Below are 15,522 nucleotides of genomic sequence, written 5' to 3' on the forward strand. Positions count from 1 at the left end.
CTAATTTTAAATAATAATAATTATCGTATAATTTCACATTTTAGAAGCGTAGATATAGTTTTATTCGTTGTGTGCGTAGTCATGATAGGGACAATAAAATCGATGCCAGCGCTTCCAGTGAAAAATTTTGGTGATAAAGGACGCTGTTATGACTAATTTGCAATTCTTTACATGTTAATGTTATAGAAAATATCAAATTATTATTATTGAAAAACACTAATTAATTAAACTTAATGCATTAAAAATTGTGAAAATAAGAAATAGCACAAATATTATTTTTCAAATATAAATTATCATAATTATTTATTTAAATTTTCATACAATTCTATAATTAAAGTAGTGTATCATTACCATGGAAACGCCTCCAATAAAACTCACGTACGGTACGAATACGATATACGCGTGAAAACGCATTATTAACGTACTTCTGCGATCCACCTGTAACGTAAATAACTGTTAATTTACTAGAATATCAAAATATATTTCCAATCGCTTCCACCAAATTTCAAACTATTGTTTCTAATTTCTAATTTCCAATTGTAAATAAATTGTTTACCTTTTTTGCAAAAAACAAGATATATATGAAACTTTAAACTTTAATAAATATATATGAAACCGTAGATTGTTTCCAAAGGTTAAACAAATAAAAGCAGACAAATAACGAATAATAATATCGTACTATTTTTTGAAGTAAGTTAAAAAAGAGGATACCATTTGTATGAAGAAGTAAGTAGTTAGTTCGTTAATCATTTCAATTATATATGATTTCTTCTATTATTACACAATTTTATATATTTTATTATTTATATACCTTAATAATACAAACTTCAATTAATGAACAAAAGAATTTTATTCTGACACTATATTTCAGTTATATTATTACACTCTACATCCGCTAAGTATGCCTCTTTTTACAACAATCATTAAATGACATAGTCACTAATAATTCATCCGAATCAATTCTTCTTATTTACATTCAATTGAATGAAAAATATCATATATTTTTTATGAATTATATTTCTTATTTACTTCTCAGTTTTTTATGAAAATAAAAGATTCAAAAAAGAGGAAAGGTTTTATAAAATATTCAAAAATAATTGATTCAAATATTCAATCAATTGTTAAATATTTTTGGATAATTGAAGGGTTGTAAGTCTAAAGAATCTAAGTGCCAAAAAAAAAATCAAAAGATAATATTTATACAAAACAATAATCTAAGTGCCAAGCCTAATATCAAAAAGGATCCCACAGCCTGTTTCTTTTAAAATTTTACCTACACACATATAAAGTTGGGGCGGGGTCTAAGTGCCAACTTACCTTCGTTCAAAAGGGTCTGTGCCTTTGTAAAAGACAGACAAAGTGATATTGTTTAGTTCCTAATAGTTGATTAAATAACGAGGTAAAAGATAATACAATCATCATGTCACAAAAATCCATTTGAAGTGGTTAATTTTGACCAAAATGATTTCAAAGACCTGAATAAAACTTCCACGGAATTCTTAAATACTTCCAAGTTAAAAATATCAACTGTTTCTTGGATCCGCATGAAAAATGATAAGTTACCGCGTGTTGATTTAATGGAATCACATAAAGTGTCTCACAGTCTCCAAACCAATTTAAAAAACTTCACTTTGCCATCATTAGATGCTCGAAATAATATTTCAAAAAAGAAATTAAACGATTTAAAGGACATGCTACTATATATACCCACCGAAAATAGAGTATTCTACGAAAATTTGTTCAATCAAACCGAAGACTGAAAACTTTTTATTATCTTTCATAGCTCTTTTAAAGGCACTTAGCCTTTTTTAAATATTTTTTCATATGACACTTAAGACATTCTAATTATTGAATGTTTATTTTGTATTAATTCCTACGATTGCTATTTGTTTTTATTTTTTACGATTTCGGGTATTTGTAAGACATATGTATAATTGATTTAAGTAAAAATAAATACTAATTTCAATAAATTGTTTATTTTATTATGTTTTTTTGTTATATCTCTAAACAATAAAATTGGTACTTAGATCCTTTAGACTTATAACCCTTCAATTGAGCTTCACAACCAATACAAGAAGTCGAGTCGTTCGTAACCATTCAATTCGTATTTTTTTCAAAATTCGCAAAAAAAAGGGAAAAATTAATTATAGTAAAATATATATATGTAAAAATTTTAACTATGGTCATTTTTGACATCTATTAAGTAGGATCGATGAACATTTGAAGAAATTTTTTTCAAAATTCCTTAATCAGTACAAAGCAATAGCTCTTTCGAAAAAATCTTAAAAAAGCAGTACCGCCCTCTCAGAAGGTCTTAACACGACGCATATACCACCGAAAAATTCTGTGAAATTTAGTAACTAGTCCCTTGCTCAATAAACTACTTAATTTCAACAGTTTTTACAATATCCGCTTATCGTTGTGAGAAATAACAGAAATTCGGGGAATTTTTCTTTTTCAGTAGGCAGTACAAGATGATTACTGATAAGAAGCACATATATATTATAATGTAAAAAAAATATAGGTTGGATGTACACTTAGATCATATAGATGTACATCAGTATACTTTGCCGTTCGTTGGTAAATACAGCTCTAAAAATTGCAAATTGGCTTAATTAGGAAGTCGCATGAAAGAGAACACCCCACAAGAATTTTCATAAATAAAAAATTGTCAAGTTAATCATCATTAACCCAAACTAGAATTTCTAGAGGTGTGTTTATCAATTAACACTATAGGCTAACGGCTGCGTTTAATAAAAAACTGTTAAAGCCGCTGTGTAAACTACTGAACCAGTTTTTTTCCTTTTTAGTTTTTAGTTAACGCTGTACGGTTTATGTAAGGTAAAAATAGTAGAGCCCACTGCAATAAAAGCTTGATTTCTCAGTTATTTGAAACTATAATATTTCAATTACAGACTAAATAATTATGTTTTTTATATTTTTTCTATAACATCCTTCCTTTGAGCAATTTCCTATAGCACTCACCATAAATTTTTACTTCGAAACGTTATTTTCAAAATCTGTTATGATAGCAGATAATGTTATCCTTAAAAATTTAATAACTGTTTCAAATTTCACAAATAACGAAGGTAAGAGTATCTGGAAATTTTGATTCGGGTTACTTTTTACGAGGACTTGGCATAGAAAGGGTTTTTCACACATTACTCCTATTTTGAAAATATCTGTGAATCAAATATTTTATTAAGGTCTTGCGACTAATTGCTGGCATCTTCTCATCTCATAAATTTGTTAAAAAGCTGTTGCGCTATTTTTTTTTAAATATATATTCTTAATTGTAGGTATATAAGAAAAATTTAAACTTCATTGGGACCGATTTTGTCAAAGGCCGCATATCTGAATAGCACCTACTAATCACAATTTTATACACTTTAATATGAAACTTAAATAAGGTGAAGACAATTTCATTATAAAATTTAGAACTTCAGATTAAAAATTAAATTTTGCTGAACAAATTCCTCTAAATTTGGATATTTATTTATCGATTTATGCGAGTGCATTTTAAATATCTAAGCAATTTTAGTTTTTCTTTTTTAAAACTATGAGAAAGTGCAGAGTTAGGAGATGGTAATTACTTTGGTTACAAAATTTCGAATAATTCACTTAAAAATCACTGTTTTTTCTTTGTACTAATGTTTTTAAAGTATATGAAAAATAATGAAATTAAAAACACATTGACGATTGATTAATCATATGAAATTATATCTTTTGTTGGTGGTGGTGCAGGGAAATGTAAAATTGTTAAAAAATCAAACATTCAATAGTTAAAATAATTTAAATATCGGTTTAAAAAGCCAAAAGTTACAGTACTCAATAATTTGGTTTGAACGAAGACAAACTAGGTATCCCTTTGCCAATATTGCGGAGCTGTGGTGGCTAATACCGTCGGAAAATTATTTATTGCATGATGATTCCTTTGAATGACAAAAACAAAGTGATTAGTTGATAGAAAATTAGGCTGTAGGAAATAAAATAATGCCACGGATCAGTTCTGTGACCATTATTTTCCATTCATTAATTACGTAATTCGACTTATTAACGGTTTTCCATACTATAACAAAATGGTTTGCAATTTTTTCGTTTATGACATTTATAAATTTAAGAACAGAAAAGGAAAGTGTAACGAGAATAGAATGAATAAGTGAATGAGGCCATAAAAGCCATATGCACGAGGAAAAGGATTTTCGAGACCTCCAAAAAGGCCAGATAGTAACCATAACTTTTGCAAATGATAGAAAAATTATATACATCATGGTTTCTTCGAATAATATCATTTGATATTTTTGAAAATTCGTAAGAAAATTTCATGTGAATTAAAAGAAATACCAACATGAAAATAATAAAAACATTGTTTAAAAAAATAATTCTGGTAATATCCTCGTAGCATGTAAGTAAATAAAATAATTTTCAAAACAAATTTTATTCCTCACGTTATACCTAAATAAGGCCACGATTTATATGCATGCATCATAGTTGAATATTTGTTAGAATAGTATAACAAAAGCAAGTAGGCAATTATGTATGTTCTTAATAAATTAAACTATGACAAAATAAATAATTTAAAATTATTTAATCGAATATAATTAGATTTATAAGAAGAACAAATTGAATATACTTACCGAGAATGAAGGTTTTTAATGTATTGAGTGACACATGCGAACATATGCGGTGAGTTAGACAGTTGAGAGATTTTGAAAACGCTGCAAATTACATAAAATAGCACTTGAGAAAATGAAGTACTGAAGATAATTAAGGATGTACGAACGCCAAGGCAATTTTGAAAAAAAGGCTTTATTGTTTTAATATATGAAGTTGGAGGTGTAGGGTTTTCCCGATTATTTTAATAAATAAATGACTTCAAAAGGCTTATTTAACTTTAGTCGTAGTTTGTCGAATTGAATTGAAACTTCGAACACTTCGATTACTTTGTTAAATTATCCTGATCAACATCTTTAGGAATAACGATTTTATAATATAAATAATTCATATAATTCTGGTGGAAGCGCAGATAACAGTACAAAATTTTATTAAATAATGGTTTAATAGTTTAAAAAAAACTAAAAATACACGCTTTTGTAAATAGCTGAACTAAAGAGAAATGTTAAGTTCTATAACTTAAAAAAAAAAATAATAATAAGATATTTAATAATGACTTTATTTTTAGCAATTTCAATCAATAAAATATTTACAATAATTGAAATCTAACACCCCACGCTTTTTTATGATAAAATGATTTTTTTCTTAATCACTCTATTTTTTTTTTTAACTTATAAAAATTATTTTCTACTTTTTAGTTTAGCTTGTTACAAAAACGTGTTTTTTTAGTTTTTTTAACTTTTATTTACTAAGCAAATTTTATCGTGTATAAAGTACCTACATATTGTTAATGAAAGCAAATTGTGTTGGAAATCAGTTGATCATGTTTTCCTATCGTCTATCTCATTTTTCCTGCCATTTATTTATTCAGTCACAATAGAGTAACTGAATGATACCCTAGCATTGCGCTTACGTTGTGGAAGGGTTTTATCTAAACTATATTTAAGCACTGTAAGAACGGACCCCACCAGGAATAATTTTAATCCCACAGGGAAATGCTCGAAGTACTTAATTTTATTAAGTGCTTCTTTTATGTAGTTTAAACTTGTAAAAAATAATTTGGAAAAATTGTTGGGATTTATTTTTATAGTGTTTTCAAAATCGCACACTTTTGTCATCCACATTGTATATTTATGAATTAAATAATACTCCCCGTATTCGGTACATACATTTTATCTATCATTCAGTATTTATTTTTCGCGGGCTGTATACAATCCCAGATTAACTCGACGGAGGGTCAAAGGTTAAAATTTTCATTTGATTAAGGACTACTTTTACAGATCCTATTCAACACAAACATTCAATAGGAAATAATAAAATAAAAACCTTAATACTATTTTTTTTTTTATTAGTTTCAAAAACAAAATAATTCGACCCCACGCAATTCAAATTTTAGTGGGCTAATAAAAAATTTATTTACGTGCGTTTTTGATGACATAGTATTATTTTTTGTAGAAAATAATTAATAAATTTTCATATTTGATAAAATTACTACAAATTTACAAGCTGGAAATAAAACTATATGGACTACTAGCGATTCGGTCCGGCTTTGCACAGGATATTTTCGCACCCCCAAGTAGACACCGTCAAGTATGCACCCTTTTTATTTATAGTAAAGTAGGATGGTGCTATACATAAAATCCTTCCAGAAAAAATTATCTACATAATAATGAAAACCGTTTCGGTTTAAAAAAATTCGTTGCGTGGTTCATAGGAAATAAGCCGATAAACAGGCAGACTAGTTTTTTAGTATTTTTTGTAGTTTTTGGCATATTGCTTAAAACCCTATACGATAACTTTTATTTTCGAAGCGAGCCGAATATTTTCGAATTTTGGGTATGTCTCGAAAAATACTCGTCGTTTATCTACAATCGCCAAATTTGGGCAAATTTTTCCTACAGTGTTCTTAGCTATGTTTCAAGAAAATCTACTCAGGCGCTTGAAGAACATCGCCTCTTTTAGTCTTTTCTGACTGTTTCGATTACAGGGTTACCAGCACCATCCTCCTTGATACCATTGTAATAGAAAATTTTATGCTCTTTCTTCACAAAATAATCAAAGCTCTAATCAATAATCAATAATCACATAGCTAAAAATACCATCGATCAAATTGCCAAAACTTTCCACAAAAAAAATCAAAAATGGTTCAAATTTATAACACCTCTCTTGTTAGCCGGGGGTTAAAGATTGTGTAAATTGAAAGATGATTGTATATTTAAGTTCTCATTTTTACCCAAAATTTCAAATTATTAGTAAAGGAATTTTAATAAACAAAGTAGCTCCCATTCTGAAACGAAACAAAAAAATAAAATTTCCATCACTTGATGACTATATCTTGGCAATTTTACGAGTAAACAACAAATAATAAACCCACTTAAAAGTGTGACATAAAATAAACACATTATAGACCGTTTGCTCATAATAGAGCGAAATTTCCATGAATTTATTGGTCCACCGTTTTGAAAATTAATAAAAGTATAAAAAAATCAAGACTTTAAATGCATTTCGAATTTATAGAAAATCACTTTTTCGATTTTCATGTTATTTTAGGATTTTTTTCTATCATATAATGTTAAAATAGAGATTGACAAAACAATTCGTGAAAAATGGCAGACAAATTTTTTCAAAACATTTCGATAACATTTCCACAGATACAAACTTCTTGCCATGTTTTCCAGATTTTGTGTATTTAATAACTTTTTTCAACGTATGCGGTGGACAGAGAAGAAAATCACATGAAAATTTTCTATTTTCTTTGTTATCAAATTTACCTTTATCAATCCTCAAAAAAAGACAAAAAAGAAGAAAACATGAAAATTTCGTTTCGTTATGGGCTCACGGTCTATTATTGTATATATTTAATACAAACATTTAAATTTTTCACCCTAAAATATACTTTTAGATATATATTTAAATTTTTTCACACGGACGCCTTTTCAAATATGATCAGGTGATAGAATTTTAAGTGTGACGTCAACCAAAAACACTATTTATAATAACAGTTCAACTAAAAAATGTCACCATAATTTAAAATTTAATAAGTAGGTACTCAAAATAGAGCCCTACCTTAAATGAGGCGTTCGTTCTTAATTGAAGCGTAGTGGGATGACCTTTAGGAACCAAATGAATGACTTTCTGATTATGTAAAATATTATATTCATTGATGAGTTATAGCTACTGTAATTTATTTTAGAGAGCGTCCATAAACTACGTGGTTCAGTACCAGCCTCTTTGGAGCTCCTACCGTAAAGTAAATAAAATTTGTATATCTTGATATACATATATTTCATATAATATATATATATATATATATATATATATATATATATATATATATATATATAGGATATAATAACTTTTATAGGTAGGTACTGGAATTCAAGAGGACAGAAAATTTTTGTTTTCACTCCGAAAATCAATATCAAAAGTAAAGCACAAAATTTAGAATCTCTTGTTTACCATTGATAGAATTAAAATAAGCAAAGTTCCCGGTAAGAAATTTATAAAATTTACTGTGGGCGTGTATTATTTGTGAACTATAAATGATACTTACATGACAAAAATTTATATTACAACTAACATAGTAAATTTTACAATGAACTTAATAAATTTTACTATTTACTATTATTTTACTCATATATATACAGGCTGAATAAAAATTATTTTTAAAAAGTCCAAAAAGAAAACATTTGGCTTCTGTTTCGATAGATACATGCTGTCCAGCACAATTTGACAGTCACCGTACTGGTTATGATAATTTTGGTAAGATTTAATATTTTCCTTATTTTTATGAAAGAAACGTTTCATTAAATTTTTGTTGTAAAAACTTCTTTAGCCGCGTTTAGCTCAGCTTTTTGATAAATGTAAAAATTCTAGTTTAGTGCTCACCATGGTTTGCATCGTCACCTCGGAAGCAACTTGCACATACCATTTGACATACATACCAAGTTGAAAGCACCAATTTACGACCGATCACTGTTTAATCATCAATGTTTAGCAACATTGGGCACATTCAATACTTGCATGGGAGACCGCTTGAGAACATTGTGTGCCGTTGCCTTTTTATCATTTATAATAGTTTTTTATACCCATTGTATATTTTCTTATATATAAAAACGTAGCTTTCATATGTTTATGGCCGCAAACACGAAAAATAGTCGATGAATTAACTTAAAATTTTGACGGGTCGTTGCATTTATACTCGAGAGTGTTTATTCACACTTGCGTCCCGAAGATCTCATGGGAACGAATATTAAAAAATAACTGAAAAAGGGATGAAAGTCAAATGTGTTTCTAGACTATTTTTATTTACTCCCCTAATAATTAATATCAGACAAAGCCACAGCGAAACGTGGCCGGTTTTCGTTAATATATTAATAATTTCAATTTTCATATAATGAAATTTTAATTATTCATACTATAATTTATTTAAAAATTCAAAAAAAAAAAACACATTTATTCCAAAGTTTTAAGTTTCCACTTTTGGCGGGAGCCCCTATGACTACCATCTTTTTTTTAAAATAAAAATTTTTTTCAAATTCTACTACAATTTATTAATGAATCGAATAATTTACATAATAAGAAAGTTACTTATTTTACCTCTAAAGATGATATCCACCAAGGCTTCGTATTTTTTAAAATATTATTTTGATATTATCTAATATAAATAAAATTTATTATTGTTATTGTTTAAAAAATATATAAAAAAATTTAAACATTAAAAAATATATAGATTGATTGGAATGAAATGGTTGGACCATGATGTTGAGTTGGCGCCGTAAGTAGTTACGATGGCGCCGGAAGAAACGCGTGCCACAGTTGATGATGATCGCAATGTATGTCGTTGAGATCTCGTATGTGGTCGCCTGTCAGCCATTCCTCATGTTCAACGTTGTTTTGTATTTGTTGGCCGTCTCTATATATTGTTCGTATATCCCTGGCGCCGTAATCAGCACTAATTATGTAAAACAAATCAAAATGAACATATAGCTATAAAGGCCTATTATACCATCATAACTCATTCTCTCATACATAATTAATATTTGTAATTATTATTATACTGAGTGTTACTTTAGGCAAGCTTCGAACGGTCAATATTATTGAAGCAGAATATATGGTAAAAGACGGGTGTCCTCACACGAGTAAATAATATTGATCACTTAAATCGTGATTGATTAACAGAGATATCATCCGCTGTAAAAAGAGTGAAGAGAAACTATATTGTGTTTATCAAGTTGGCCTATCGACTTAAATTTTTGTGCAACTTAATGAAAATAACTAAAACCAGTCCTCAAATGTCTAAAATCTGCCAAAAAACAAAATATTTTATTTTATTGCTATTTTTATATCAATTTTGAGCCAAAAAAACCCGTTTTGTCTGTTTTTTCACAAACAATTTTTGACATTTTGGAACTAAAAACAAGACATTTACTTTTAAACAAGACCCAGTTGACCTATGTTGCTCATTTCACACGAACTCGACCTCACTTTTTACGTACTAAGCACGCTTAAAAATTTCAGCTTGATATCTCCTTTCGTTTTTGAGTTATCATGCTTACGGATGGACAGATGGACAGACGGACAGACAACCGGAAATGGACTTATTAGGTGATTTTATGAACACCTATACCAAAATTTTGTTAGTAGCATCAATATTTTTAAGCGTTACAAACTTGGGACTAAACTTAATATACTATGATATATTTCATATATACATATAAAATTGCTTTTGAAGGTGAAGAATCAGGGCCCCCGCAGACTGCAGACTTTTTATCGGCCGATAGTTTTGTCGGGTTGGGCTGAAAGTGCGCACACCGAGCCAACTAAACAGTTTGGTTGGTGAACAGGGCGCAAACTATCCAACAGCCGGCCGACTATTCTCGAACTAGTTTGTAACTAACTGTTGAAGCGGTCGCACAATGAAAATATTGTCCAGAAAAATTATTGCTCTCATCATACTCCGGAGAAGGAAAATCAAGAATTGTTTTTTTCTGATATTTTCTGAGGGCGTAAATTTTTTTGTAAGAAAAAATTATTCGCTGGTGAAACATGAAATCGCATTTAGGGGAAAAACAAGTTTTTCCATATTAAGGAGCATGTCAAAAGCTTTTCAAAAAGTAAACTCATGCTTCTGTGACAAAATTTATGTTCACTAGTTAGAGCTATCGCAGTCATTTTGTTGTAAATATGTGTTTTTAATCAAAAATAAAAAAATAATAAAATAAATGTTGTTATACTTTTGATCTTGCTTTAAAATGTGTTCTATACTTTTGATTTTTTTTTAAACAAATGTCCATTTTTTATCTAAGATTCCTTAAGAACCCTTAAATGATTTCAACAAATGAGATACATTTAAAACCATGATGAGTCATTCTTGTTGGCAGAATCCTCATACAATTTTCTATTAAACTTATTTTTTGATTGGAAAGAAGATCTAAAATTTTGTAGACATCCTGTAGATATAATATGTATGTATATGCCTGTTGCATTTCATTTAATTATAATTATTATTATTGGTAAATATATCATAAAAAGATGGAGGAATTTATAAAACATACAAATAATATAACATTCATTCATCTTGATTTACGACTGTTTTATAGATTATTAAATCTAGTAATTGAAAAGTTGTTTATGAATTATATTTTTGAAAAAATTCCAAATATCTAAGATTTTTTATACTTTATTAAAATTAACGTCAACATACTTAATATTTAGTTATTTTTAACTTCCAATTAGAAATCATCTAAGTCGGGCAATTTTAATACAAAATACTCGAGCGGTAGAATACACTCCCTTTTGAATGAAAATATACTATAAGAGCCAACATCACCAAAAAGTTTATTTCAAGACAAATAACACAAAGGTTTTCAAAGCATTTCATTTCAAAAACTGTAGTTCGGATATTTTCTCTTGAAATTAGGTAATTACGAAGTACCTCTAAGTCAAAATAAACGCAAAATTTGAACCATTCTAAGTGATATTACTTGTAATTTACAATAATGTTATAGCTATAGCACAGAATGGTAAAACTTGTGCATTTTTTGTGACACAGAGTGTACGTTCAGTAACTGAAAACGGTTGCGTTTACCAGTGCCCTTTCCCGAAAAAGCTTCTATGTACAAATACCATTAAAATGGTGAAATTTCTTTCGTTTACTCAAAAGGAAATTTTGCAATTTTTCTTTCACCATTTTAATTGGAGGATATTTTTATTCGACTGTACCTGAATGTGAAAAATGAAAATTGGGAAGATTAACAGAATTTTTGAAAAATAAAAGTACCCAGGGCAGGCAGAATATGAATATATTTTTCCACTAATGGATGTATTTCCAATAAGAGAATTTAAAAAAAAATATATAAAGTTTCACGCCAATCAAAGAATGTTTAAAATTGGATGTTTAAGACAATTTTTTTAAACCATTTTTCATGTCTTTTTTGAAAGATCTATAGATAGTAATAAAAAAAACCGTCATCCATGTTTGCCTGTTTATCCGCTAACTCCATCTAATTCACTCAACGGATTTCGAAACTATTTTCACCATCTTAATTTAAAGCGTGCAAAGCCGCACAGTTTTGCTAGTAAATTATAATTTCTATACAGTTTTGCCGTTGTTAACACTACGCCAGATAATATTCTAATAATTTAAATTAAAGAATTTAATTTTAATTTTCCAGACAGAAATTCTGTGGCTTTAATAGCATGTCTGGCATTAATAACGCAACTGTTCTCAAGTGCGAGATGTACAGGGAATGCTCGAGTAATCGTTAATCTTTAAAAAGTAACAAACAGCTTTTGTTAAAAACATTCTTGAGACTTAAAAAATTTGCCGAATACATAAAAATGTTTCAAATAAAATTTTTTTATTTAGCTTCACCTGGCGGTGTCTATAATCAAATCTTGACACCCACTTACCGGTTTGCGATTGAGCTGAAATTTTGATGCATATTAAATGATAATGAATTTTTATGGCAAGCATGACCTGATTTTCTCATCACTTCCACCATATTTAATATCAAACGTTTTGTAGTCACTCACATATGACTATTGTAAAAACTTGAGGCGCTCCTAATCATCATTGATATTTTAAATTGAATATCTCCTAGAAAAAATATTTTCTACTTTTTAGTACAATAAAAGCTTGTACCTTAAAACTTATGCTTTATTTAATTTTTTTTATAAAAGAAAAAACCTTAAATTTAAATTTGCAAATATCTCTTACCAGTTACCTGCATTATGTAACACCTACGATCGCCAGAGTTATGTAAAACTTACGACCGTTTAAAAATTATGCATTTACAACTATAGCGTCTATTTCCAGTACTCGAAACGGTAGGCGGTATTCTACTATTTCATTTTTTTCTGTTCAAATTGCCCGACCTAATATTCAAATGTTTGTATATCAAAAAAATGTGTAACTAATAAAATATTTTTTTATTCACACTCAGGACTCAACTCAACTGACACTTCTTCTTGTCATCGAGGCCATTGCGCGGAATATTTTTTTAAAGATAGTCTAATTTAGGATAGTTACAAATTTTTGTTTTTTTGCATCATTTACAAATATGTTCGTTTCTTAATAAACAGTCCAAAAATATTCATAAGTAGGTAGTAAATATTTTCTTATAATATATAAAATATTTTAAATGATATCGCGTCATGTCAGAGGTCAAAGAAGGTAAATTTAGAAATATTATATAGATATGTATTTGTTTGAAGCAAAATTTTAAACAGTCAGAGGTAGTGCTAATCGAATAGGCTGAAATGGATGGATTAAGTGTTGGTGAGTGGAGAGGGTAAGTACCTAAAGTTCTTCCAAGAGGAAAAAAGAAAAATTTAAACAAAAACCGTCATCAGTATGGTAGGATGATATTTATAAAAATAGTTTTGGAAATAGCTACAACTTTCCCATTTTTTAGAGTTTACACTGTCACAGTTACTCCATAAGAGCAGAACTCATAATTCGAAAATACACTACAAAAATGAAATATGGTGGGAGCGCAGTGAAGATTATTATAAGTATATTTTAAGTGAAAAGAATAAGTATATTTACTGTCTTAAAGATATGCTTTTATTTAACGCAATAAACTAGAAAATAAATTTGAATGAATTAAAAATTAAAAAATTTTCTCTTGGTATCCCTGAAGGTAAAAGGCTGAAGCAGAATTGAAGTAATATTATAAATGCGAAAGTAACTTTATCTGTCTGTCTATCAGCTAACCGGTGATTTTAACGAAAAATGCTATGGCAATAACTGAAACTCTGGAAATGAATGTCAGATACTTTTTTTCATGAAAATCAATCCCTAAAAAGATAAAAATACTATAATAAGCGAGCAAACCAAATTCAATCCAATCTCCCAAAGAACAAGGAAAGTGTATGTTGTAGATAGAAATAGAGAGTCGCGAACAAAGAACAAAATTAGTTTCAAATTATTTTTGAAGAAAGTTTGAATCGTCAAACAAAGCGAGTAAAGACTCATTTATAATAAATGTTAAACGAATTTTCTGATCAATTTACCCTAAGCAGCTCAAACATTTTTATAGAGCAAAATAATATACGTTTCCACAAAAGATTTATTTATTTATTTTTTTTTGTTTTTGTTTTTTTTTTTTAGTACAATAAAATTTCTTTCCTTGGATAAAAATTTTAAAAATTTTTTCTCTAGTTTATAGATACTTAATCTACCACAACTATGAATGATTAAAGTCATTATTGATTAATTATTCAATTAATAGCAAACTGCTTTTAAAAATTTCTCAAATTAAAAAAGCAATGAACCCAAACGAATTACCTATAATTTAAAAAATAATTAATTCTTAGTAGATAATTTTTTCTATTAGGCTTAATTCAAAGTGGGTGGTTTGTAACAAATATTTTACTAAAAAATGGTGCCGCAAATTCTTTCAAAATTGCATTAAGATTGAAAAATTAGTTTCGTGTAATATAGATAGGTACTTGCCATTTTAAACAAAGCAATTTTTTAACTTTCTGCTTATATCTAGTAGAAAACGCAAAGCACTATACAGTAATATCTTCCCGTTAGCAACTTTCGACCTGAAAAACCAAATTTTGTCGCTCCATAACTCTTGAAATATTATCCGACCAATTCTAAATATCTACTGATGAAGTTCTATGAATAATCGATCTCATATAAGTTTTCAATAAAAATATACAGGGTTGGTCCACGGTGACCTCCTATTAGCAGTATCTATGGAGAACCAGACATAATAGAAATCTGAAAATTAGTATTCCACCATAACTGCTTGGGATATATCCGCCTAAAATATTTTCAGATTTGTTCACTTCCGATTACACCGGAAGTTGACCTTAAAATCGTTATTTCAAATAGAATGCTCTATTTATTTTTACATAACTTGTTTGAGTCAATAATTCTGAGTATCTTTTGTAATAAAGTGGCCCCCTTAATTGTTAAGGTTTTCGAGATAAAAGAAATTTTGCAGCAAATAGACGTGTTGTAAAAAGTCTGTAACTTCTATTCTAAATAAGGTAGGAGGTCCCAACCAGGCTTATTTAAGATCTAAAGAATTCAGCCACACGTAAGATCTTAAACAATCAATTTTCTGTTTGAGTTATTTAAAATTGTATCTGCATTCAACAAATGTTATATGTTATAGTGACGTGCATTAATAATTTGTGGGGAATTTTGTAAAAAATCAAACAATCAAATAAAAAACTGGTGGTCTCATTTAAAAAAAATGATTTTGACACATTTTAACACTTGTTGAATGAAAGTGATATTTCAGATACTTCAAAGAGGAACTTGAAGGTTTTTTTAAATTCGTGTGGCAGCACCTTTTACCTCTTAATAAGACGGATATGAACGTTCTACCTAATTTAGTATGGAAGTTACAGCCTTTTTATAACACGTCTATTCGCTGCAAAATT

This window comes from Chrysoperla carnea, chromosome 3, assembly GCF_905475395.1.
Source record: "Chrysoperla carnea chromosome 3, inChrCarn1.1, whole genome shotgun sequence".
Taxonomy (NCBI): domain Eukaryota; kingdom Metazoa; phylum Arthropoda; class Insecta; order Neuroptera; family Chrysopidae; genus Chrysoperla; species Chrysoperla carnea.